Source organism: Chrysemys picta, chromosome 5 (assembly GCF_011386835.1).
Source record: "Chrysemys picta bellii isolate R12L10 chromosome 5, ASM1138683v2, whole genome shotgun sequence".
NCBI lineage: Eukaryota > Metazoa > Chordata > Testudines > Emydidae > Chrysemys > Chrysemys picta.
This window is the reverse complement of record NC_088795.1, coordinates 135,267,666-135,294,253: the sequence shown is the minus strand read 5'-3', so window position 1 is coordinate 135,294,253 and position 26,588 is coordinate 135,267,666. Positions and strand designations below refer to the sequence as shown.

General features: G+C 47.9%; 1 long non-coding RNA gene across 1 annotated transcript; it reads right to left on the bottom strand.

Moving 5' to 3' along the window:
* Positions 1–421: 421 nt before the first annotated feature.
* On the bottom strand, positions 422–26,142 carry LOC122174222 (uncharacterized). Its single transcript, XR_006175738.2, has 3 exons — positions 25,866–26,142; positions 1,866–1,959; positions 422–1,061 (listed from the first exon to the last, which is right to left on the bottom strand). It is a non-coding gene; the product is annotated as an uncharacterized LOC122174222 (long non-coding RNA).
* Positions 26,143–26,588: the final 446 nt, after the last annotated feature.

The following is a 26,588-nucleotide window of genomic DNA, read 5'->3' as shown; positions in this document are numbered from 1 at the left end:
CCAGTCCTGCCTTTCCTAGCAGGAGTTCATCCTCCTGGTTTTCTTCTCCCTGTTTTGAGGGAGAAGGTAGCATATATACCGCCATCCATTGGAGAGCTTCCCCCTGATTCGCTGATTCCTTCCCCCGTGTGGCTGGCTCCTGCCTCCTGCCTGCGTGGGGCCTGCCCGAGTTCCCACTCCTCCCACAGGGCTGGTCCAAGCCCCCCTTTGTGGGGCCGTCCCGAGGCCCCCCCTGCCGCCCGCCCACCAATAGTGCAGCCGCTTTCCCATGCCCTCCCTCCCACGTGAGGCTGGCATTGCTGCTCGTCCCCACCCCCCTGCACATTCCTGATAGGGGTCGCACCCCACTTTTTTTTGGCAAAACTGTGCACTTGTCCAGTTAGTTCTTGTGAACTGATGGTCAGTTGGCAAGAGCAAACAGGACAAAGGCCCAGTTTTGCCAGAAAAGTCAGGACGGCCGGGACAGGGCTTAAAAAAGGGACTGTCCTAGCTAACATGGGACTTACGGTCACCCTAGATGCACCTAAATACCTTTGATCATCTTGCCCTAGGTGACTTGCTCAATGTCACACAGGGAGGCTGTGGCAGAGGCAGGACTTAAACCCACACCCCAGTCCACTGCCCTAAGTGCTAGTTCATCTTTCTCGCTGGCCACAGGCCTCAACTGCAGCCCTTCAACACCACTCCCTACACTGATGGGCAGCAACAGCTCAGGGATAGGACATGCTGCCTTCTCAAAGGGCGTGAGCAAGCTGTCTGCCCAGCCCTCCCAGCGCAGGAGCTCAGAGCGCCTTTGGGTTCTGCTAGGCCAGGCTTCACAGCCCACGCTTTTAGAAGAGCTTGTTTTGAATTGCAGTCCCAGGCTAGAAGCCTGAGCACAGGACTGGGTCGCACAAGCGCCAGGGTTTTAGATGATGGTTGTGTTGGAGACTCTGCGGCCTTCAGCAAATCATGTCACAGCTCCGTGCCTCAGTTTCCCCATTTGTGAAGTGGAGTTCATACTTATCCATTTATCCTCAGAGAGATGTTGGGAGGTTCACGAGGTAATGTTTGTACCACACCTTAATGAGAGAAGAGGCTATGTAAGGGCTAAGTATTCATATTCCTAATTAAATTAATATCCGTAGGATGATATGGAGGGTGATTTAATTCTTAGCACTTATACCCCTCCCCTCCCACAAATATACTAATAGCCAAGCTCAGGGATGAGCCATTTCAGCCCAGGAGGTAATTTGTAGGTGGGGAGTTATGAACAACTGAAAATAGCCTCTACATATGCAGCCCCAGCCCTTTGTGTTAGCCTCCTAGCAGCTCTCCCCAGCCAAGCAGGGTTCGGCTGGCTTGGGATTTGGTTAGGAAATCTCCAAGGAGCGCCTAGGAATTGGTATGGGTGATTCAGAAGGTGGCTTCCCTCCCGCTGTGTCAGCGCTGAACCCGGGCCCAAACATGATAGGAGGGAACACCGCTTTGCTCGGGATGCCAAGTCTCTGACGTGAAACAGAGACCAAAAGTCCTGACTGGGTGTCAGGATCCCATTGCCCTTTTCACAAGAGCAGGGAAGGGCCTTGATCCTCGTGCACCGATCACATTCCAACGCGAGGAGTGACTTTCTGCCCAGAGAAGAAAGCCCTGTAATTTCAGCCTGATGAGTTAGTCTTGATTTCCAGGCTACAGAGATACTGGGAGCTGTTCAAACTGCTGCAACCCTCCTTCCCTCCCTCCCCCCCTTCCCCCCCCCGCCTGCCTTGAGAGCTGCATTTCGTCTGGGTGTGGTTATTATTTAGGCAGTACATCCTAGTGGCTAGGGACTGGGACTTGGAAGACCTCATTCCATCCCCTGCTCTGACACTGCCCTGCCGGGTCACCTTGGGCAAGTCATCTCCTTCTCTGTGCCTCTGTTTTCCCATCTGCAAAAGGGCCGTTGACGAAACCGATCTCCTAGGCAAAGCGCTGTGAGACCTAAAGAAAAGATGAGAAGTGCTGTGTCAGTGCTGGTATTGTTCTACTACAACAGTGCCCCAAGGGAGAATGGGGCCCTGCTGTGCTAGGAGCTGTGCAAACACAATGAGAGACAGTGCCTGCCCTGAAGAGCTTACGCTTTCAATAGACCAGGCAGCCCAAGGAAGTGCCAGAACCCCATGTTACAGATGGGGAACTCAGGGCCCGAGCGAGGAAGTGACTTGTCTAAGGTCATACAGCACCTCAGGAGCCCAGCTGGAGGTAGACCCCAGGTGTCCGGCCCCCCAGTTCAGTGCCCTAACAACTGCCTCTCCAAGAGCTGACTGTCTAACTAGACAAGACAAAGGGTGGGAGAAGGTAAGTATTAGCCCCATTTGATGGATGTGGAGCTAAGGCATAGGGACCCAGATCCTCAAAGGTGTTCAGGTGCCTAACTCAATTAATTACAATGGGATTTAGCCACCTCAATACCTTTGGGGACCTGGGCCAGAGAGATTAAAGTCACACAGAGTCTGACACATTCAGGAACTGAGTTTGGGTCTCCTGCTTATCCAATCCTTCCCCTCTGCATGCAGTGGAACAACTGCTTTTATGTGCATGATTATATGCCCATGTAATCTAATGCATGGATAAATCTTTGATAACTTCTGAGATAAAATCTACAAGAGAAGTGTCAGGGATTAGTTACTGGTGGTGTAACTAGGCAACCAGCAGCAACATGTCAGAAAGTAACCAATGTAAGGCTCCCTCCGACACACCTCTGTTATTTCATTCACCATCATCTAATGGCTACAACGTACCTGCACTATTTGTATTTTTCCTGCTTGTGCTTGGTTGAGTCTGGATAAACCGGTAGCCCCTCTGCTTATGTAATAATGCTTGACATTTATAATCCGCCCATGGTTTTATGAGCACTTCCTTATGCTCATAATGTCCTGCCAGGTATCGTGATCCTCATTTAACCTCCGGGGAAACTGAGGCACCGAACAGTGACATGACGTCCTCAATTGTCACGTGGTGAGTTTAGGATTTGTAACTGAACCGGAGATCAGTGCAGATCCACCTGGTTTTGTTGCAACCCTTCACATGGCTCTCGCTGCATCCTTTTCACAGGCCACTGAGCCACAGTCTTTGCCTCTGTCTTTCCGATGAGTGGCAAGAAAGATCACTGTTGACGACACTCACTCCTATATGCTAGATGGCTGTTCCTGCTTCTACTGCCAGCTGTGGACTGAGGATGCAGGGAGGACACATGCTGAGAAGAGAAGGCCATCGTCTCACAAGAACATACTGGCGCTTTGAAAAGACTGCGGGATGGGCGGAGCAGGTTGAATACAGACATCCAGTCCAGGGAGAGGAGTTGGATTCAAGGTATAATCAGGGCCAGGGCTTGGCGGTCGCCATCTTGGGCATCGCTTTGACAGCACCTGGGCTGGATCAGGAGAACAAGCGCGGTTCTTCCTGGTTCCGAACTGCTGGGGGTGGTTCACTCTTCAAACAGGCGCAGCATCGCTTTGGCCTGGCTGGTCGTTTGGTCACCTCCGCCATGCTTCCAACCCCTGCCAGAGCCAGGAGGCTGAATCAGGAGGGCTGGTGCCCCTGTGTCTTTTCAGTTCACTCCACTTGGGCTGGACAGAGGGCAGATGGGCCCTAGAGGGAAGGGAGACCTGGGCAGCGAGGGCTGCCTGGCAGGAGATGAGAGATGGTTCCTGGGAAAGGCTGAAGGCAAAGGGAGCAGCAGGGGAACTTACCTGCTCCACATTAGACAGCTGGACCAGGGGGAGGGTGAGAGGGCCAAGGGGAATGAGGGGTGCTCCCCTGGTAAAGATGATCTCCCAGCAGAGAGGCTGTGGGGGTTCCTGCTGGGTAGAGTGGGGTAGCGCTCTAGCTGTCCTGGGAGAGGGACAGAGGAGCCTAGGTGTGGTGGAAGACACTGGGGTAGGGGACTATGCATGCCCAGCACAGAGGCGGAGGGGTGTGTATGTTCCTGCAGGGAAGAACAGGGTTTTAAGGACTACAGGCACTGGGGGTGATAGGGGCTACATTTTGGGACTTTTGTTACAGACTATTTGCATTATGTTTTGTAATAAACTGTCCCCAGGAGGGGTATTATTCAAGCAAGAGAGCCTGGCATAGGATCCTTGGGTTACCCCAGTGGGGAAACTGAGGCAGAGTGCCAGTGAGCCACCACTGGCCATGAGGGGACACTCAGGAGGCAGTTGGCCCTGCTAGAGTCCCCCTATACCTGAGCTCCCTATGCTGTAGCAAGGCAGAGCATCGCCCAGGAAAGCACTCTTTCCAAGGCCTTGTCTCCACTAGACTAGTCTTGCTGGCAGAGCCATACCAGCGTAGCTATACCAGCAAAATCTCCTAGTGGAGACCCAGCTGACCCCGGCATAGCAGTGCTTCTGCCAGCATAATATACATCAGTTCCCCAGAGACCTAAGATATCCCAGCAAAAGTACTTTCATGCTGGTATGACTGCACCTCCTCTAGGGCTTATCCCCGGCAGAGCTACGTTGGTTACAAACCCCCACTCCTCTAGACAACATAGCTCTGCTGGCGTAGGATTTCAGAGCAGACAAGGCCGAACGCTTGTGACCCTTCTTTGCTAAGGCGCTGTCCTCACTGCAAAAAGAGGTGAGTCTTTACATTGAGTTAGCTGGCTCAATCTCCAGCCCCAGGGCGGGCACTGTAATCATTACCTTGGTGTAGCTGGCTGAGGTCATCCCTGGGTGGGGGGGTTGACCGTGCCATGCTGGACAGTGCTGAGCTGCTGGTCACCCTTTCTTGCCCCAATTCTCCAAGAGGGAGGGTGTGGGGAGAGAAGAGATAGATTTGCTGGATCAGGACAGGACCCTTGGTTAACCCTTTGGACCCACTGCCCTAAGGGGAGGGGGAGAGTGAGAGAGAAAGTGCCCCTCTGCATGGAGAAGCTGGGGTCTCCATCCAGACCGTTAAATGAATCTAGTTGAGGAAATCCTATTATAGGGCATAGTGACTGAAATCCATATGGCAGCAGGCGCGTAGTATCCCCTCTGTGCTACCAACTAAGTACTGCCCCTCTCTGCATGGGAAGCCCTCTCCTATAGTGCAGTGTCCTTTTCTGTCTTTCTTTAGAAACACAGGAAGAGGGATTGATCATTCAGAGGATATGGCTGCACACATGTGCTCAGACCAGAGAAGACTGGCCTGGAACAGGGACTGGGAGAACAAACTCTTGGGTTCTAGTTCTACCTGTGAGACTTTGGATGAACTCAGGTGTTGTGTGGCTTCTCCACTTATACAAGGGGTATGAAGACATAACTCAGAGGGTTGAATTAATGTTGGGAAAGTAGCTGGAGATCATTGGCTGAGGGACACAAAGGGGTGTTATCCAGGAATTGGAATGAAGGGATCATGATGGTGCCTAATCGCCACCTACTGTCCATTCTGCTGCACTGCAGCCTTTATCTGTGTGTTTATGAGGCGAAGCAGGAGTACGATAGCTGCCAAAATATCATGGGTCAGTAAGAAACTCCAAATCCAATAATTCTTCCAAATAGGTGCCTAGTGGGTTGGGTAGCTGGGGGGGTGGATTTGTGAGATTAGAGTTGTGCAGCCAAACTATCCAACCAGCAAAAAAGAAAACCAGCCTCTTTCCAGCGAGCCAGACCATTCCCAGTGTTTCAATGCCAGCGGGATCCTGGCAGGGCTTCAGGTCACCCATTGTCTCCCCCACTCAGCTGTGTAGATGGCCTCTCTGGCAGGCTGGTCTGTTACAGCTGGAGTTTTACTCCACACACCGGCCCAGCGGGTTTGGTAGCTAAGTGGTTAATCTCACGCTGAAAGGTCACCCCCTGCTGCAGATGGGCACCTGATCCGTTGCGGTAGCATGGTTGGTGTGATGCCGGTCCTGTTGCTCCCGTATGAACTGTTGCCTTAACTCCATCAGCCTGATGGGCCTTTGGCTTGTGGGAGCTTTGACAGCTGACCTAGCTGTTTGTTTGGTTCCCCCAACCCCCTAAGTCTCCATTCTTCCGTCTAGCTAGGGATGAGCAAACCCCATAAACTTGGGTTCAAACAAGCACCCAGAAACTAGTCTGGGGAGCATTTAAACCTCTTGAGTCCCGAGAAATCAGGCTCTGACGCCCCCCCGCCTCTTAAGGATGGACCCAATGGGAAGAGTGGTGGTGGTTTGCTGCTGGGTACTGACACTGCTAGTTCCAAGTCTGCAAACTCTCTGGAGAACAAAGAGCTGGGATGGCTGCTGCATAGTGAAGACCTGAGCACCTGCCTCAGCCAGAATGGCTCTATAGCCCCCTGGTTAGGGCCCTCACCGGCCAGGTGGCAGCGCCCGTCTCCTCATCAGGCAGAGGGGGCACTAGAACCAGGGCTCTCCTACGTGGCCAGGGAGTACCCTTAACACTGGGCTAAAGGTTCTATGTGTCTCGTCCCAGCTGTTTTGTGTAGGGTTAGGGAACCTCTGAGCACATCTATTGGCTGGAGCCTCACATGCGAGTTAGGCCTCTGAACGCCGACCTCCCATTGGTTCGTGGATTGCTCTAGGGCTTAGGTGGGAGAGAGGTGCCTGGGCACCCAGAGGAAGGCAGCAGCCTTCAGCGTGCAAGCTCGGAGGCGGGAACCTTTACTGCAAAGCTGAGGCCCTGAGTGAGTCTAGCCACTTACCGGGTGCCTAAGGACTTTTGTGGCCCCAGTGATTTCACTGGAAGCAGGATGGTGCCTGTCACCTCAGCACCCAACACTTGAGATGGGCCTGAACCCAAACTCCAGGTCTCAGATTCAGGGGTGGGATTTTTAGAAGTGTTCAGCCTTGGCCAAGGGTGATCCTGACAGTGCCCATGCAAATGTCCAGATATCGTAGGAATAACAGAAACGTGGTGGAATGGCAGTCACGACTGGAACGCAGGTATGGAGGGGTATGCGCTGTTTAGGAAAGACCGGAACAAAGGTAAAGGTGGGGGGGTGGCAATGTATGTCAATAGTGAAATAAGCTGTAAAGAAATAATAGTTGATGGATTAGACAACACAGAGTCTGTCTGGGCAATGCTCACACTGGGTAATAGGACTACTAGAGCCTCTCCGGGGATACTGCTTGGGGTGTGCTATAGACCGCCGGGATCGACCCAGGATATGGATAAGGAACTATTTAATGTGCTTAGAGAAGTAATTACTAATAGAAACTGTGTAATTATGGGGGACTTTAACTTCCCGGACATAGATTGGGGAACAAACGCTAGTAGCAATAATAGGGCTCAGATGTTCCTAGATGTGTTTGCTGATCAATTCCTCCATCAAGTGGTAGCTGAACCGACGAGGGGGGAGGCCATTTTAGATTTGATTCTGGTAAGTAGTGAGGACCTCGTTGAGGAAGTGGTAGTAGGGGACAATTTGGGCTCCAGTGATCATGAGCTAATTCGGTTTAAAATACATGGAAGGAGTAACAGAATTAAGTCAAAGACTAGGGTTTATAATTTTAAAAAGGCCAATTTTAACAAATTAAGGGGACTGGTAAGGGAAGTGGATTGGGCAAACGTATTAATGGATTTAAAGGCAGAAGAAGCCTGGGATTACTTTAAGTTAAAGATGCATGAGCTGTCGGAGGCCTGTATTCCAAAAAAGGGAAAAAGATTACTAAGCAAGAGATTTAGACCGAGCTGAATGAGCGACCGACTCAAAGGGGCGATTAGGAAAAAACAGAAAGCGTACAAAGAGTGGAAGAGGGGAGGGATCAGTAAGGAAATGTACCTAAGTGAAGTCAGAGAATGTAGAGATAGAGTGAGAAAGGCCAAAGGCCGTGTAGAGTTGGACCTAGCGAGGGGAATTAAAAGCAATAGTAAGAGGTTTTACAGCCACATAAATAGGAAGAAAGCAAAGAAAGAAGAAGTGGGACCGCTGAAGACTATTGCCGGAGAGGAGATTAAAGACAATCTAGGCATGGCGCAATATCTCAATGAATATTTTGCATCGGTGTTTAATGAGGCCAACGAAGGGATTAGGGATACTAGCACCACTACAGAGGGGCGTTCAGGATGGGGGATTACCGTATCCGAGGTAGAAACAAAACTCGAACACCTTCATGGGGCTAAGTCGGGAGGACCGGACGATCTTCATCCGAGAATATTGAAGGAATTGGCACGGGAAATAGGCCCGTTAGCGATAATATTTAATGAATCTGTAAACTCGGGGGTGGTCCCGTTAGACTGGAGAATAGCTAATGTGGTTCCTATTTTCAAGAAAGGGAAAAAGAGTGATCCGGGTAACTACGGGCCTGTTAGTTTAACATCTGTAGTGTGCAAGGTGTTAGAGAAAATTCTGAAAGAGAAACTAGTTGAGGACCTGGAGGTTAGTGGCAATTGCGATAAATTACAACATGGTTTTACGAAGGGCAGATCGTGCCAAACGAATCTGATCTCCTTCTTTGAGAAAGTAACAGATTTATTAGATAAGGGAAATGCGGTGGACCTAATATACCTGGATTTCAGTAAAGCGTTTGATACTGTACCCCATGAGGAATTATTGGTTAAACTGAAAAACATGGGGATCGATATGAAAATCCAGAGGTGGATAAGGAATTGGTTAATGGGGAGAATGCAGCGGGTCGTATTAAAGGGTGAACTGTCAGGTTGGAGGGAGGTTACTAGTGGAGTGCCTCAAGGTTCGGTTTTGGGACCCATTTTATTTAATCTATTTATAACTGACCTCGGAACCGATTGCAGGAGTGGGCTGATAAAGTTTGCGGATGATACGAAGGTGGGAGGCGTTGTAAATTCGGAAGAGGATAGGGATATTCTGCAGGGAGACTTGAATGAGCTTGTGAATTGGAGTATCAGAAATAGGATGAAATTTAATAGTGAAAAGTGTAAGGTGATGCATTTGGGGATGACTAAGAACAATTTTAGTTACAAGATGGGGACGCATTGGTTAGAAGTAACGGAAGAGGAGAAGGACCTAGGGGTCCTTGTAGACCGCAGGATGACTATGAGTCGACAATGTGACGTGGCGGTGAAAAAAGCCAATGCTGTCTTGGGATGCATTAGGCGAGGTATATCTAGTAGGGATAAGGAGGTCCTGCTTCCGTTGTACAAGGCGCTGGTGAGACCTCATTTGGAGTACTGTGTGCAGTTCTGGTCTCCCATGTTTAAAAAAGATGAACTCAAACTGGAACGGGTGCAGAGAAGGGCCACTAGGATGATCAGAGGAATGGAAAACCTGTCGTATGAAAGGAGACTAGAGAAGCTTGGGTTGTTTAGTCTGACAAAGCGAAGGCTGAGAGGGGATATGATTGCTATCTTTAAATATATGAGAGGGATTAATACAAGGGAGGGAGAAGAATTATTCCAGCTTAGTACTAACGTGGATACGAGAACGAATGGATATAAACTTGCCGTGGGGAAGTTCAGGCTAGAAATTAGACGAAGGTTTCTGACCGTCAGAGGGGTGAAATATTGGAACGGCCTTCCGAGGGAAACGGTGGGGGCGAGGGACCTGTCTGGTTTTAAGATTAAGTTAGATAAGTTTATGGAGGGAATGGTTTAATGGTAAAACATAGTAGTCAAGGAAAACCAAGCAATGGTAGTTAAATAGCATAATGGCTAAAAGGGGTCAGGATGGAGACTCTTGCCTATATGCTCGGGGTCTTACTGATCGCCATATTTGGGGTCGGGAAGGAATTTTCCTCCAGGGCAGATTGGCTGAGCCTCTGGAGGTTTTTCGCCTTCCTCCGCAGCATGGGGCAGGGATCTCTAGCAGGAGGGTCTCTGCCGATTGAAGTCACTAATAACAGGATTGGGGACTTCGGCAGCAGAGTCCAGGGAAGGGGTGGGGACGGTTTTATGGCCTGCAGCATGCAGGGGGTCAGACCAGATGATCATAATGGTCCCTTCTGACCTTAAAGTCTATGAGTCTATGAGTCTATAAATGTCCAAATGTGAGCACTCCTGATTGGCTAAAAATTGGGTTCAGCTTGTTATTTTCTTACCCCATCTTTCCCACCCCACCCAGGCCCCTCTCATTTGTTTTTCTCATCCACAAATTATGTTCTGGATTCTAAGCTCCCTGGGGCAGCTATTGCCATTTATCATGTCTGTACAGCCCCTGGCACAATGGGGGCGTGGCCTGGTGGAGGCCTCCAGGTGCAACCATAATATAAATGTTAAACAAGAGTCATAAAATTCCCATTGACAGAAGTGGGAGCAGGCTTCGGCCAGGCCCTGAGCACTTCTGAAAATCCTACCCCCCTTGTCTGTAACAGGCTCCACCCCCATCCCAGAACCAACTGCAACCCACTGCTGAGTGTGTATTCCTGCTCTCCTGCTGTGCCTGATCCACTGTGAAGATGAGCCCTTCCCAGGGAGCAGTGGCTCTGAGCTCATGCTGCAGCAGGTCATGGCTTAGCTCTGGAGATCCATTGTTCAAGCTGGCAGCTACCACCCCAAGTGGAGGGTGTTTAGATTCACTCTACTAGGGTGATGATAGGTACATCACCAAAGCAGCTACTTCTCCGGTAACTTCTTGGTACCTGCTAGTTCTCCCCAGTGCACGATTGCCCTTTCAAAAGGATGCTTTCCCAGCCTACCTCTCTCTGGTAGGCTCTTTCAATCTGGCAGAATCAAGCAGATGCACTGACTAGAGGGTATGTTTGCAAGTGACAGAAGCACCAGCTGGTACGTAGCGAACTATGTTTCCCCTTTATTATTGCTGAGAAAATGGCTTGAACCTGTGTCAAGCATTGTTCCACTGACATGGGAAATGACGGCCTAGGAAGGAGTATTGCGGAAAGGGATCTGGAGGGTCATAGTGGATCACAAACTAAATATGTGTCAACAGTGTACCATTGTTGCACAAGAAGCAAACATCATTCCGGAATGCATTAGCAGGAATGTTGTAAGCAAGACACGAGAAGTGATTCTACTCTACTCCATGCTGATTAGGCCTCAGCTGGAATATTGTGTCCAGTTCTGGGCACCACATTTTAGGAAAGATATAGACAAATTGGAGAAAGTCCAGAGAAGAGCAACAATAATGATTAAAGGTCTAGAAAACATGACCTATGAGGGAAGATTGAAATAACTGGGTTTGTTAAATCTGGAGAAGAGAAGACTGAGAGGGGACATGATAACTGTTTTCAAGTACATCAAAGGTTGTTACAAGGAGGATGGAGAAAAAATTTCCCCTTAACCTCTGAGGATAGGAGAAGAAGCAATGGGCTTAAATTGCAGCAAGGGAGGTTTAGGTTGAGCATTAGGAAAAACTTCCTGCCAGGGAAGATAAGCACGGGAATAAATTGCCTGGCGAGGTTGTGGAATCTATATCATTGGAGATTTTTAAGAGCAGGTTAGACAAACACCTGTCAGGGATGGTCTAGGTAATACTTAGTCCTGCTCTGAGTGCAGGAACCTGGACTAGACAACCTCTCGAGATCCCTTCCAGTCCTACGGGTCTATGAACTAGTAAATGGAAGCAGCTATTGCCATTCAGAGCTCAGGATCCTTAAAAACTGTGCAGAACCATTTTTACCCACATGCTGCCAGTTAATTAGCTGTTAGGAAGACTATATTACGTGGCTTTTATAATCCAAAGAAGCTTATATAAAATTCACCAGCTGAGGAAGCCAAAGGACTATTATATAGCTTTAGATAGGGAATTTTTAGCCACACTTTAGGTGTGCTCTTATTACAGCTGCACCTCAGGCTTGATTCTGCAAAGGGGCTGAATGCCATCTGTCCCGACTGATTCTACTTGGTGTGGAGCGCTCTCAGCACCGGCCAGCATTAAACCCTTGGGTGACTGAGGAGGCCAGCCTCCTAATTAATCCATTTGGATCCCCAGGCAATAGTGGTGGAGGGTTAATGGAGCCACGCACAAGCATTAATAGCCAACATGTAACAGAGAGTCTATGATCTCATTTAAAATCAATTTGAGAAACGTTTTATTCTAAAATGCTTCCCCATTTGCATTTAATAAGCCCATTTTATTCTGGAGCCCACCTCATTTGATAATTTCCGCATTAACAGGAGTATTTCCTCTGATCACACCGCAGCCAGGGCTTTTCTGAAGTGATCATCCTATTCCTTAACTCTTTTCGTAATCTTCCAGACGCTTTGTAAACTTTAACTGGTCCTTGCAAGACCCCTTAGAAAAAAAATCAGAATTGTGCGGGTGGGTCACTGCCCGCTGCTGGATGGAACCAGAACTGCTCAAGTGTGTGTCATGAACCCTGCACTGTTAGCAGCTAATGCTCCCTTAACCAGAGTGGTGGACTCTCTGGTTTGGGAGTAGAAGGAGCTGAGTTCTTTGTCGGCTGTTGTCCTGAAGTTCCAAAAGGCCCCAGTATGTAGTGGTAACTCTGTCCACGGACTTGTAACAGCATTCAATAGAAGTGATAGACAGGCTGGAAGAGTAGGTCCTAGTTGGAATGCAAATAGATGTAGCTTTTGTAAGACAACTGAATGGCACCCACAAGTGACCAGTAGGTAGAAGTTTAAGACAAAGGCCTTGATTTTGCACCCATTGAAGTCATTGGCAAAACTTCCAGTGAGACTAGACGTGAGCCCGTATATATGAAACGTACATAGTAATGAAGGATGCAAATGTTATCCTCATGGTAGAGGGGAAACTGAGGCAGAGAGCCGGAGCTTTGCACTAATGGAGCTCTGTCTCCTAGGTAGAGGAATATTCCCAATACAAATCCAATAAAGTCAAGATGTCCTACACAAAATGCAAGATCCATTGACACTCTGATAGGCCAGCATGCTACCCCACTCTAGTGAAATACAGTCAGGTAAAACAAGAGGAAAAACCAACTTGTCATGTCTGGCTGAAAGGAAGGCAGAAGTATTTAAACTCTATCATTTCCAATTGACTGTCCTGCTGGGAGACACCCAAGGAGACCATAAGATGCCATAATTCTACCAAGATGTAGCAGAGACATGAACAAACAGTTCAGCATCCTTCGGAGACAAAGAGGGAGTGTAACCTGGCAACATTTCTCACATCCAGCTCACCTGCTGGGGAGCAGAATCTAAACACATAAAGCACGCACAGGCACGTGGGAGAGCTGCAGAGGCTAGAAAGAGGCAGAATCTAAGTGTAGGAGACTTGTGTCTACATATTAGATATTAGGTAAGAATGATGCACTGCTCCTGGTCTGATGTGGATAGGGAGGGACTGTGGCTGAATGGTTACAGCAGAGATTCCTTGGCTCTGCTGTCATTTGTTGCTGATTTGGTTGGTGGTCTGGGGAAAGTTGCTACCTCTGTGCGTCAGTCGATAGGAATTGTTATACCAGATCAGTCCCATAGTTCAGAATCCTGCCTCTGAGGGCAACCAGTAGTGGATGTGTGACAGTGTGCCCCAGAAGGCTTTATGGAGGGGTGCTCATAAATGTATGTATAATATAACTGGAATAGGGTTTTGCTACATATGCCATGTGACATATCTGTGTAAAGGTTATGATCTACTGGTTATGTTCATCCTAGTTGTATGCAGGCACCATTTGTGTGTTCAAAGTTATGAACATTGGCTGTATAATTGCTTGATTTCTAAGTAGCCTTAGTTAGAACATTTGGTCACTGCTTGGGAAAGGAATGTGCAAGTTAAGTACTCAATCAGGAAGCACTTAACAGACAAAAGAGCTTGGAAGACTCCAATCCACATAAGACGTCTACCTGAGGATGTTCAAGGTAGCATGTGGGTAATGGCTGCTACCTGCAAGTCCTGAGTCATGCATGGGCATGTGACTTGCCCATGTGATTCCGAATCTCCATTTTGTGACTGGATTCTACACAGGATAAGGAGGGGGTCTCCACCCACAAGAGAAAGTCTATTTAAACCCTTGGGAGACCCCTCCATTTTGTCTTCAGCTGGCTAAAGAAGGAGCCTCTCCACCCCCCAGGATACTTGAAGAAAACCGGAACAAAGGACAGTAACTACAGGGGGTGTGAGTGAATGCTGGACCCAGGCTAAAAGGAGATTAGTCTGTAAAAGGGAGCATTCTGGAACTGGTGAGGATCTTATCTGTATTTAGTTTGATTAGACATAGATTTGCGCATTTTATTTTATTTTGCTTGGTGACTTACTTTGTTCTGTCTGTTACTACTTGGAACCACTTAAATCATACTTTCTGTATTTAATAAAATCACTTTTTACTTATTAATTAACTCAAAGTATGTATTAATACCTGGGGGAGCAAACAGCTGTGCATATCTCTCTATCAGTGTTATAGAGGGCGAACAATTTATGAGTTTACCCTGCATAAGCTTTATACAGGGTAAAACGGATTTATTTGGGTTTAGACCCCACTGGGAGTTGGGCATCTGAGTGCTAAAGACAAGCACACTTCTGTGAGCTGTTTTCGGGTAAACCTGCAGCTTTGGGGCAAGTAATTCAGACCCTGGGTCTTTGTTGGAGCAGACGGGAGTGTCTGGCTCAGCAAGACAGGGTGCTAGAGTCCTGAGCTGGCAGGGAAAACAGGAGCAGAGGTAGTCTTGGCATATCAGGTGGCAGCTCACAGGGGGTTTCTGTGATCCAACCCATCACAGGATGCTTCTGAGGAAGCTGCAGGCTTCTCCATCTGTAAACTCACTGGGTACGTTAATTAACTCAAAGGGGAGTCAGTTGGGTTCTGAAGGAGAACCAAGCCCCCGTTTGGTCTGTGGTAAACTCCTGGAAGGCAGAGAACTTCTCACTGAGCCTGCCTGGAGTGCTGTTGAGGGCAGATCTCCACGGGCCCCAGCTGCTTCTACTCTTGAGCTTTGTTCTTTTGCTCTGGGGCAAGCCACAGGCTGCAGTGACAGTGGATGTGCTGTGCTCTAACTGCCCACCCTCTGTAGACCCGGCTGGTAGTTCCTGTTGATGTCATTCAAGCCACTGGGATTTTTGCTGAAATGATCCCAGCATTTGGGAAGCCCTATAGTGCCTAAGCACTAAATAGGTACAAATTATTGCCTTTCCCAACGTTTTGTTCAATACTTCTCTCTGCGCTTGGCACTTCAGAGGGATAAACCAGCTTCATACCGCTCCTTGGCTAGATGCCCTAGACTGAATTTCTTGATCTTGCAGGGTAGTTGCCTTATTCTGTTTGTGACAGATACCTGACATCAGAACGCCAAGCCAGAACACAGTGCTGACCAAGCAAGCGTGACTACTGTGAGATCTGTCCACGGATACTGTCCAACCTCAGGAATTGTTCAGGGAATTGGGCAACTGGGGGCGGGGGGTGAGTGGTGAGAGGGGCTCAGCTCAAAGAAGACATGCCACATAGACCAGGAGCTTTGTAGACAAGTGTTCTGATTATTTCAAGTCACCTGGGTTAGATTCATCAGGGTTTAACTCCTTCAGTGAATCGAATCATGGAAGTTTAGCGATGGAAGGTAAGCCAGCCCACCTCTATCTCAGCAGGCTGGTTCCTTAAGAAAAACAATTGGCCAGGAAGATGGACTGGAGGTATTTTATTAAATACCCGGCCACGTGCCCTATTAAGAATGGTGAGAAGATAGTATCATTCAGTTCCCTTCTTGAGGCAGAATAATACCTCAAAAATCTGCAAACTCCTCCCTTGCAAAAGGAGACATCTATGGAATGATCCGACCATATCAAATGTATGTATTGCTTGCTGAGATCTGATATGGCTGCTCCAAACAAGTTGATGGGCATTAGTTGATATTGATATTTTAGTTCCTTTTCTTTTTTTTCTCTATGGTTGGGGTTAAAGGGATATTATCAATTTACTTCCCGTTGCCTTAACTCATTGAAAAGGAGCATCAGTGTAAAATCTATCATTTGATAAGTAATTATATATAATAATTGCTTTATTAGATGGTGCTTCCTTATGGGCTAATGTATCAAGGTTCTATTGGTAATAGGTGATTACTATAGTTGAGATGTTTGGGGACCCAGGAGCTGTGAGCATCTTCAAATTTCACCTGATCCAGCTGCCCCCTCTGGGTGGCAAATGTGTATTTTGGACACTTTAAACAGATTCTTCTTTTTGATTGTATGTTACCGTAGTGGGGTGGATTGGCCGCTCACAGACCGGGAAGGGGAGGAGCCCCTCATTGAACCCTGGTGGGCGGAGCCATACCACGCTCAACCCTCCCACTGGAAGTTAGTGGGCGGGACCAGATATACAAAAGGCGGGCCGGAGAACTCAGTTGGAAGGCAGCCGCCGGAGGAGCCAGACCCCTCCTGTCAGCTCCCGAGCTGGGAGGCTGCTGCAGACCCCAAGGGAGCCGAGGACTGGCCAGGACCACCAGGGCCATTTACAAACCCGAGCACGGAGGAACTGCAAGTGCTGACAGAGGCCTTCTTCCCCAATGACCAGGACGACCCTCTCCAGAGCCAGGTACACCCCGAGGGGGAGTTGGGAAGTGGCCCAGGAGTAGCCGATCCCTGTCTGGCTGCAACGCTGACAGCAAGCGAGTCAGCGTGTTGCGGTCAGGACCCCACTGACCCAGTGGCAGACCGCTCTGCCACTGCTAGGGCCCTGGGCCGGGATGCAGTGGAGTGGTGGGCCTGCGTCCCCCGCCACCCCAAGCTATGGGGGGCAGTCTCCCTGTCTCTTAGGCAAGAAGCCTGCGCCTGTCGGCCCTCCGCCAGAGCTAGGAGGCCCAACTGTTTGCTGCTCAGCCTGATTACAGGCCTGAGCCCGAGACTCTTTACTGCCCCACCCTGACCAGGGGCTCTGGCTCCATAATTGTGTTTGTTGTTCGGCTCTGATCACAGGCCCAAGCTCACGTCTCCCATCGCCCCACTAATTCCGCACGTCAGGCGACCCCCGGAGACATAGTGGGGCAAATTGGCCGCCCACAGACCAGGAGGAGCCCCTCTCCCCCAATGGAGTACAGTTACTAATATGTATTTCTCGAGCCACTGTCTTTTCTGTTTTGTTTTTTTCACTTATTTAATTCCTCTTTCTGTCCCTCCTTGTTACCCTCCCATGCTGGGAATTTCCTTCCCACTCCTGTAGAATATGTACTGGGAAGCGACACCCTACCCCTGGATTATATAACATTCGCTGCTTCGATTATGCAAGAACTATATGCTGCTCAGGAGAATTTGCAATGTCTCATTTATTCACAAAGCAACTTTACATGTTATCCAGTACATTTTAACAATGGTGCCTCTGATAATTTAAATGTGTCTCTTGGAATATAAAGGTTTAATAACCTTATTAAAAAGTACTCAATGCTTTAAAAAGATACTATTAACATTGCCATGCTCCAGGAGACACATCTGACAGAACCTGAAGCTTGTAAACTGAAGAGCAATTGGAGAAGCCTTTCAATATCTAGTTGCTTTAATTCGAAAGCGAGGGGTGTTGCTATACTAACACATAAAAAGGTGCATGTTAGTATTCTGAGCACAGGGTCTGACAGTGAGGGCAGATTTGCTGTGCTCAAGGCTGAAATTGGCAATTCTATAATCATCTTTGCCAATCTCTGTGGGCCAAACCAAGATGATCCCATTTTTTTTTCCTAATTTTTTTAGGAGTATTAATGACATGGGCCACCATCCTATTATTATAGCTAGAGAGCTTAATGGAAATCTAGACCCTGTCCTTTATAAATCTTCTCCTTCATATAAAAGCACAAATATTTGTCAGGTACTTCACATATACATGGCTGATTTAGGTTTACAGGATGTGTGGAGACTGGGTAATCCTAAAGCCAGGGACTACAGTTTTTTTCCCCCACAGCTCATTCAACATATTTAAGATTTGAACTACAGGTATTTCTTATATCGTTACAAGACTTGATCAATTCTGTCACCAGTTGTGGCATTGGTACTGTTATATCTGACCATGTGCCTATACATATGTCTTTTAGGCCCCCAGGGTATGCACCCCCAACTAAAATGTGGCGATTAAATACCTCTCTGCTGTTTGATGCATCATTTGTTAACTCCATCCAGCAGGAGTTTGAAGTTCTTTTTTTAAAACAAATGCCCCCACTGCTTCATCAGCTGCCGCACTTTGGGAAGCCTTTAAAGCCTTCATCAGAGGCTGTATCATCTCTTATGCCACCTTTAAAAAGAGACCATAGAATTGATAGCCTTGCAAAGGAAATTAAGGCCTTGGACATACTCTGCTTCTGCCCCCTCCCCAGAGAAACGCAGAACCCTCAGCAATCTAAGATATGAACTCAACAAATTTCTGTCCCAAAAGGCTGAGTTTGCTTTATTCTGTTTGAAGCAAAACTATTAGAAATCTGGTGGGAGAGCTGGCAAGCTGTTGGCATACAGACTTAAACAAAAGGCTAACAGAAATAAGATTGCTGCTATTCACAACAGTAGCAATAAATTACATACTACACTGTCAGACATAGGTGCTGGACCTGGGGGGTGGTTTCCATTATATACAAGGTTTACAGTTTGGTTCAATGGCTTTCAGCACCCCGACTATAAAAACTGTTCCAGCACCCCTGCAGTCAGATATTAATAAATATTTATTTAGCTGAAGAGGGAATTGGTAAAGATAACTTTTTGATTGGATTGTTTCTTCCACAAGTCTCTGACTCTCAGAAGGAACTTTTCGATGCCCCACTAGAAATCGCAGAACTGATTCAGGCTCTAAAAGAAATGAAGGTCAAAAAGTCTCCTGGCGCAGACGGGTGTGACGTTGTGCAGTCTATATGGTTTTATAAAAACATGATAAGTGAATGTAATGTAACTGGGATAGTTTTAGAAAAATATGGTAATAAGTGAGTATAACGTAACTGGGATATGCTTCATGCAAAAGGTCTCTTGTAAGGTATCATTACAAAGCTTATAATCTACTGAGGATGATCATCCGATTTGTAGAAATGTACCACTCTTGTATCTAAAACTAGAAATATAAAATATAACTCTGAGGGCCTATTGTAATTATGTAAAGTGTAGGCCATTAATGATGGTTTGGAATCTTGATGACTCCCATTAACAAGGACCATTGTCTGCAGATGGCTGTGTTTACCTGTGAGTCTTCCTGTATATGTGTGCTGGCAAGTGGGCAATGAAGTCTTGCAGTGACATGTGATCATGTCACCTGAACTGGAATCCATCTTTAACCTGGTGCTTTTCCAGTGTGTGGGGGGGCGGGGGGAAACCCAGAGGGACAAAGGGTTCCCGCCTTATGCAAAAGATATATAAAGGGGTGGAAGAGAACAGAGAGAGAGAGGAGCCATCATGAAGAATCCCCTAGCTATCACCTGAGCTGCAACAAGAGCTGTACCAGGGGAAAGAATTGTGCCCAGGCCTGGAAGGTGTCCAGTCTGAGAAAAACTTACTGAAGCATCTCTGAGGGTGAGATTATCTGTACTTAGTTTGATTAGACATAGATTTGCGCATTTTATTTTATTTTGCTTGGTGACTTACTTTGTTCTGTCTGTTACTACTTTGAACCACTTAAATCCTACTGTCTGTATTTAATAAAATCACTTTTTATTTAGTAATTTACTCAGAGTATGTATTAATACCTGAGGGAGCAAACAACTGTGCATATCTCTCTATCAGTGTTATAGAGGGCGAACAATTTATGAGTTTGCCCTGCATAAGCTTTATGCAGGGTAAAACGGATTTATCTGTGTTTAGACCCCATTGGGAGTTGGGCATCTGAGTGCTAAAGACAAGCGCACTTCTGTGAGCTGTTTTCAGGTAAACTTGCAGCTTTGGGACAGGAGATTCAGACCCTGGATCTGTGTCTGGAGCCAGACGGGAGTGTCTGGCTCAGCAAGACAGGGTGCTGGAGTCCTGAGCTGGCAGGGAAAACAGAAGCAGGGGTAGTCTTTGCACATCGGGTGGCAGCTCCCAAGGGGGTTTCTGTGATCCAACCCATCACAACGGGTTCCCAATTGAATTTTACAAAAAATTATCTGAGACTTTCACACTAGGTTACTACATATGTTCAATGAGGCCAAGAATGAGCAAACTTTCCCACCGACTTTGAGAGAAACTGTAATGTCAATTATTCCTAAACCTGGGAAAGAACATGGAAATTTTAGCTAAAGCTCTTGCTATGTGAATGGACAAAGTTCTCACACATTTTACACATAAATCAGGTAGGCGTACTTCATAATAGATGTGGCTCAGAGAATTTGCATCAACAGATTGCTATTATTGCCTCTTTGAGAAATTCTAAATAACCCGTAGCTGTCATTTCTTTAGCTGCTGAAAAGGCCTTTGACCACACAGCCTGGGACAATCTTTTTTATATATTAGCAAAATTTGGAGTTGGTAAACAATTTATTGCTTGGTGTAGCGGGGTGGTCACCTGTTCCTGCCTGGAAAGGGTTAAAGCCAGCCCTGAGAGAGGGCTGAGGCTGTGAAGGAAAGACCTGGGCTGATTGGAGGAAGCAGCCGCAGCTGGGCCACGCCCCAATCAGGGCCCAGCTGGCCCTATAAAGGCTTGAGCCAGGAGCAAGGACTCAGTCTCTCTCTGTGTTCAGAGAGAGGAGGGCCTGGCTGCAGGGAGCTTAACTAAGTGCCTAGAGTGGAGCAGGGCTGGGGAAAGGCCAAGGGAGCTGGAGAGCTCTGGCCTAGGAAAGCTGCAGGCCTGCTAAGGCCTGTTAGGTACTGGGTTGCAGGGGACAGCCCATGGGTAGGCAAAGGCAGCAGGTCCAAAACCCCCTTTGCCTATGATGAGTGGCTTATACTGCAGTCTGCCCTAGTGAACGGGGGCTAGGTGGAGACTGGGCAGTCACCAAGACAGAGGTGAAGTGGGGCTAGTGGGTGGGGGTACCCCTGAGAGGGGGAGACCCAGAACTGTGGGGGTACTGCCAGGGGGCAGCACCAAGGCAGAGGGACATGGGGGCCCAGCGGTAGCGGACCACTGGCTGACAGAGGGTGCTCCAAGGCTGGGAGAGCTAATTCCTGAGGACAACCAGCAGGAGGCACCACTGGGTGAGTCTGTGCATTGCTATACTTGGATTGAACTTTTATATTCTAACACAGCTTCCAGGGTAGTCACCAAGGATATTATGTCTGCCCCCTTTCCATTACATAGAGGTACTAGGAAGGGCTGCCCCCTTTCTCCTTTACTGTTTGATCTAGTTGTAGAAACATCCCCTTCCCCCAAGGCCCCACCCTGCCCCACCTTTTCCTGCCCACGCTCCCCCCCTGCCCCTCCTCTTGCCCATTCTTTCTGTCCCCTCCCCTGAGTGCCTCCATCCCCCCCATCCCTCTCCCTCCTAGCATCTCTTGCATGCCAGGGAACAGCTGTTACCCGGTGTGCAGGAGGTGCTGAGGGGGAGAAGTTGAGGGAGCGGGAGATGTTGATCAGCAGGGCCCGTGGACCCTCTGGAGTACCCTCATGGATCCCCAGGTGTCCACAGACCTCAGTTTGAGAAACGCTGCTCTATGTGAATGATGCTCTTGTATTTGTATCTATGCCCGAGGTTACCATTCCTCCCCTTCTAACCACTGTTAATAAGTTTGGACTCCTCTCAGGATATAAAATGAATTGGGGTAAATCAGTAATTTTAGGAATTATCAACTATGCCCACAAAGGCCTTTTCTCAAATTGGGACTTTCAATGGCAATCCTCCTATATGAAATATTTAGGAATACTGATTCCCCAAAATATTTGGGACATCCTTAAGGCAAATATAGAACTAATTATTGCCCAAGTGGATCTGGGGAGATGAAGTTTGTTAATCCCCAGTTTGTGGGGTAAAATTAATACTCCAATCAGCCCAGGTCTTTCCTTCACAGCCTCAGCCCTCTCTCAGGGCTGGCTTTAACCCTTTCCAGGCAGGAACAGGTGACCACCCCGCTACACCAAGCCTGAGACTCTGGCTTATTCACCAAAAGACACTTTTTTGAATATACTGGTCCCCACATAGACTAATGGTAATGGGCCTCATAAATGCAGACTGCTGTTGGAAAGGTAACTCCATATATTTTGTATCAAGAATTTCTGGTGTGAGGTGGGCTAAGGAGTAATTTAATATAGGATGCTAAGTTGGAGCCCTTCTCCTTAAGTTTCATTCTTGGCTATATTCCTGATACCTGGAGGTTACCTGATAACAAGGCAGCATGGTTCCAATGTGCAGTTTTCATTGCTAAAAAATTAATCCTGCAAAAACGGAAAAGTCGATCCCTATCAAATATTGATGCCTGGCTGAGTGACATGGCTGACCTCGCCGCTAATGAGTTACTGGCATTCTGCAGAAAGGGAATACTTGAAAAATCTAAAGCAATTTGGGCTGACTTCTTAGAGGTTTATGATTAATGTAGACCCTGAAGATAGATATGTCACTTCCCCTCCCCTCCCTTTATCCTAACCCTCTTTATTTACTTTGCATATTATAAGAAACCTGGTATTTTGGTGTATGGAAAAATTAATAAAGATGAATAATAATAAAAAGAAACATTGTGATAACCAGTCTGATTTCCCCCCCTTAATTACATCCTTTTTTCACCTATACTCCCCACCCCTTGCACTACCCTACATGTTCTGTATCTTGCCTGATCCTATGTATTACCATAAGGAATATGTCCTAGATTCAAAAGTCCAGTGTCTTGTTACTGAAAGTCATGCAGTGACTTGAAGCAAGCCTGAGAAAAGAATACAGGGAACATAGTACGGGGAACAACATGGTGGGGAGAGTTGCTGATAGGGGCAAACTAATCTAACAGGACTTTCTTCTCTGCTCATTGATTCTCTCCAGGGTGGATCCAAGAGGGACTCTCCAATGGATCCACCCTGCAAGGTGATTACATGCTTCTCACACCAATGTTGGCACACAGTGTAGGAAAACAGTCTCTTCCTTCCCTCTCTGTCACTAGCTGCTGCTTCCATCTGCTCTATGCGGTTGAGATCAATTGTTCTGCCCTCCCTGCTAAGGGGTCTTCTTAACATTTCTCCTGGGAGCCCTCATTTCCTCATTCCAGTTGGTGGTTGAGTTTAGTGAGTGCTGTGACTGCCCTTTCTATCCTTTATGTCCCTTCTTTTGTGAGGTCTCAATTGGCTAGCATGGTGCTGCCCAGGTAGGTGAACTGTTCTACTCTCTTGATGTCTTTTCCCTCTAATATGATGTTATTGCTTGATGTCTTGGTTTCAGGGATGTTTGTTTTCTGCAAGCTGAGCCAGAAGAAAAATACAGCTGCAGGCAGCAAGGTGTACCAATAACCTGAGCAAGTGAGAAGCAGCAAACACCCCATCTTGGGGTTCCTTGTAGCCCTGGCTGCAAATACTGATCTCTTCCCAATGGCCCCAGACTCCTCTGTTTCCTAAGCAGACTAATTATAGCGCACCTGTAAGAGGGGAGGGTGATACTGTACTGAGATAACAAGTCCTTGTTGACCTGCTAGGCCGTGATTTCCCATTTTGTATGTGTGCAACTGATTGTTCCTTCCTAAATGGAGTACTTTGCATTTGTCCTTACTGAATTTCATCCTATTTACTTCAGACCATTTCTCCAGTTTGTCCAGATCATTTTGAATTTTAATCCTATCCTCCCAAGCACTTGCAACCCCTCCCAGCTTGGTATCCTTGACAAACTTTATAAGTGTACTCTGCATGCCCTTATCTAAATCACTGATGAAGATATTGAACAGAACCGATCCCTGTGAGACCCCACTTGTTATGCCCTTCCAGCATGACTGTGAACCACTAATAATAACTACTCTCTGGGAACTATTTTTCAACCAGTTATGCACCCACCTTATAGTAGCTCCATCTAGGTTGTATTTCCCTAGATTGTTTATGAGAAGGTCATGCAAGACCGTATCAAAAGCCTTACTAACGGCTTATCTGAAAGAGTTGTTAGAATCAGTGGGAGTTATTGGGTGTACCAGTCTCTTAGGGACTGTACATTTAAATCCAGATAGTTCCCACTGATTGCTGCTTTCTGTTAATCAAATACAGATGTTTGATTGTAACTATTGTTAAAGCATCTGACTGTTGCTGGAGTGGTTTCAGAATAAGAATCTGAGCTGTGTGTAAGGATGGGGTAGGGCTCAGGCCACTGGTGGAGAATTCAGCCTTACATAATGCTTACGGTAATTGCTGTGCACAGAGTGGCAGCTAGAAACATTCCTTCCCAGCAAGGGCGGTCAGCTCAACTAATGTCTCTGCAGCGCCAACAAGGTAGCCAGGTCAGCTGACTTCTCATCACTAACAACAGGGGGCCAGTGATTGGGGCTTCTGAGCGAGGTGATGCAGCCAGGCCTGCATTCCTTTTGACACATCAGCCCTCTGATACAGCTAGATCTCGGCCAGGGAACTGTTCAGGGTAAGCTCTGGGGAAGGATCCCTGACTTGACAGATGCACTCAGAACTGTTACTGTTTGGCCTTCACCGCTGCTAATTACTCAATGTTCAGCCAAGCCTGAGGCAGAGCATCGACCAAAATGTTTTTATGCGACAGCTGAGGCCAGCAGAACCTCTGTAACTGTCCCCCCTGTGGTCTTGGGCAAGGCCCTGCTCAGCCTCTCAGCTTCATTTAATCTCTCTATTCTAGCATCCTCTTTGGTGAAATGGGGATAAAAATACTTCTGGGCCTCACAAAGGAGCCAGGACTAATCAGTTAATGTCTGTACAGCCCTGGGAGGAGAACTATGAGTGCGAGGGGTAAGTTACCCTTGTCCTATGCCCTAACAACACTGCCATCCTTTGGAAAGCGCTTTGTGATCGACTGATGAAAAACACTAGAAGAGAACTGCGGTTTAGTGTTACACAGACCCACCCTGACCTCCTTTCTATCCCTGTAAATTGCAACAACTCAATCAATCCAGCGTTATCTTGTATAGCACTTTCCATACTCGTTATTCCCAAAGCACTTTACAGAAGTGAATAAGAAATAATAGCAGAGGGAGAGAGAAACTTGAGTGGTACAAGTAAAGGAGGTGAGAGAGGGCATTAGAAAGTTTTAAGACCGAGTGTTATCACTTCCTTCCCTATACTGTTTTGCTGCAGGCGTGTGACAGAGGTAATTAACCCATTAACAGGCAAGTGGTTTAAAAAGAGCACTGGAAGGAAATGCTTGAGAGAGGGAAATGAATGAATGAGAAGGCTAGGGGAACCTGAAAAGGAGAGTTCTCGGAGTAGACACTTCAAACCCCATCCTGTGGGAGAAGGTGTGGAAGCGCTGATATGTATTGGTCGAGGGACTGAGGCACTGTAAATCAAGTACATGCCAGTGTTTACCAACAAGAAGGTCTCAGAGCGGTCTGTGTTTGTGGATGAGGAGATGCAGCACACAGGGCCGGCACCAGCCCACCAAGCTTGCGCTTGGGGCGGCACCTGGAGGGGGAGTGGCGGGACTCGCCGCCCTCCCCCCGGCGCTCTGGGCCCCCCCCCCCATGAAATCTGAAAGGAAATGAAGAGGTGGAGACAAGCAAGGAGGCTGTTTCAGCAGAAGGGATGACCCTGCATTCAAGTCTGTCTCCCTGGCGATACAGGGAGATGAGTACAATAGTTCTTCTGTGGCAGGGTGGGTGCAAAGCACTTTGCATTTCCATAGTCTCTTCTGTCAGAGGATCTCAAAATGCCATCATCAGACAAAGGGAGCTACCTATTTTCCAATTGTCCCCGAGGTACCTGGCTCTTAAGGCTGAACCGGGGGAGGGATAGCTCAGTGGTTTGAGCATTGACCTGCTAAACACAGGGTTATAAGTTCAATCCTTGAGGGGGCCATTTAGGGATCTGGAGCAAAATCACTACTTTGTCCTGCTAGTGAAGGCAGGGGACTAGACTTTGAGATAGGTATATCTCCATATATTATAAACTTGGCATTTAAGACAGAAAAGATGCAGCAGTACTTGGGCCCTGTTACCTAGGGGCAAGGTCTGGTGGTGCAAGTGGAATCAATTTCTTACCAGTACAGGGGGACAGCAGTTAATTGGGGCCACATGACTCCTCCCCATCACACCCCCAGCCTGCCCCCCCCCACTCTCCCTGTCCCCTCTTCATGATCCAGCCCCCTTACTTGGAGACAGGGGCTCTGTCCTCCTCCTGCTGTGCTGAAGACTTCAGAACCGCAGCAGCGAAAGAAGCAGAAATGGGGCCACTGGGGAGCCCCATGCCCGCAGCTCCTCCATGCGGTTCTATCGCCCCAGGCCTTCCATGCAGGATCTCCTCCATCTGTACAGCAGCAGCCCCGCTGGAGGACAGGGCTGGGGCGGCACAGCTGCGCCAGAGGAGCTGCCAGTTTGGGGCCGTCCAGTGGCCCCATGTTCTGCTCCTTTCCCCCCTGTGGTTCAGGGCTCTCCTGGGAACCACAGCGGGGAAAGGAGCAGAACGCTGCAGCTCCTCTGGTGTGGCTGTATTGGCCCCAGCCCTGTCCTCCGGCGAGGCTGCTGTACAGACGGAGGAGACCCTGCGTGGAAGGGCTGGGGGCGGTACAGCTGTGCCGGAGGAGCTGCCGGCATGAGGCCACTGCGCGGACCCACATTCTGCTCCTCCTGTGTCTTTTCAGTATGCTGTACTAGCTATAAATATCTTGTCTTCAGGCAGGGATAGTTTCTCACTGTGTTTGTGCAGCACCAGCTCAAAGGGCCCCTGGTCTCGGTTAGGGTCTCTGGGTTCACCTTGATACAAATAATGAATAGTAACTTTTCATCTAGGGTAACCAGATGTCCCAATTTTATAGGGACAGTCCCAATTTTGGGGGCTTTTTCTTATATAGGCACCTATTACCCCCTACCCCCGT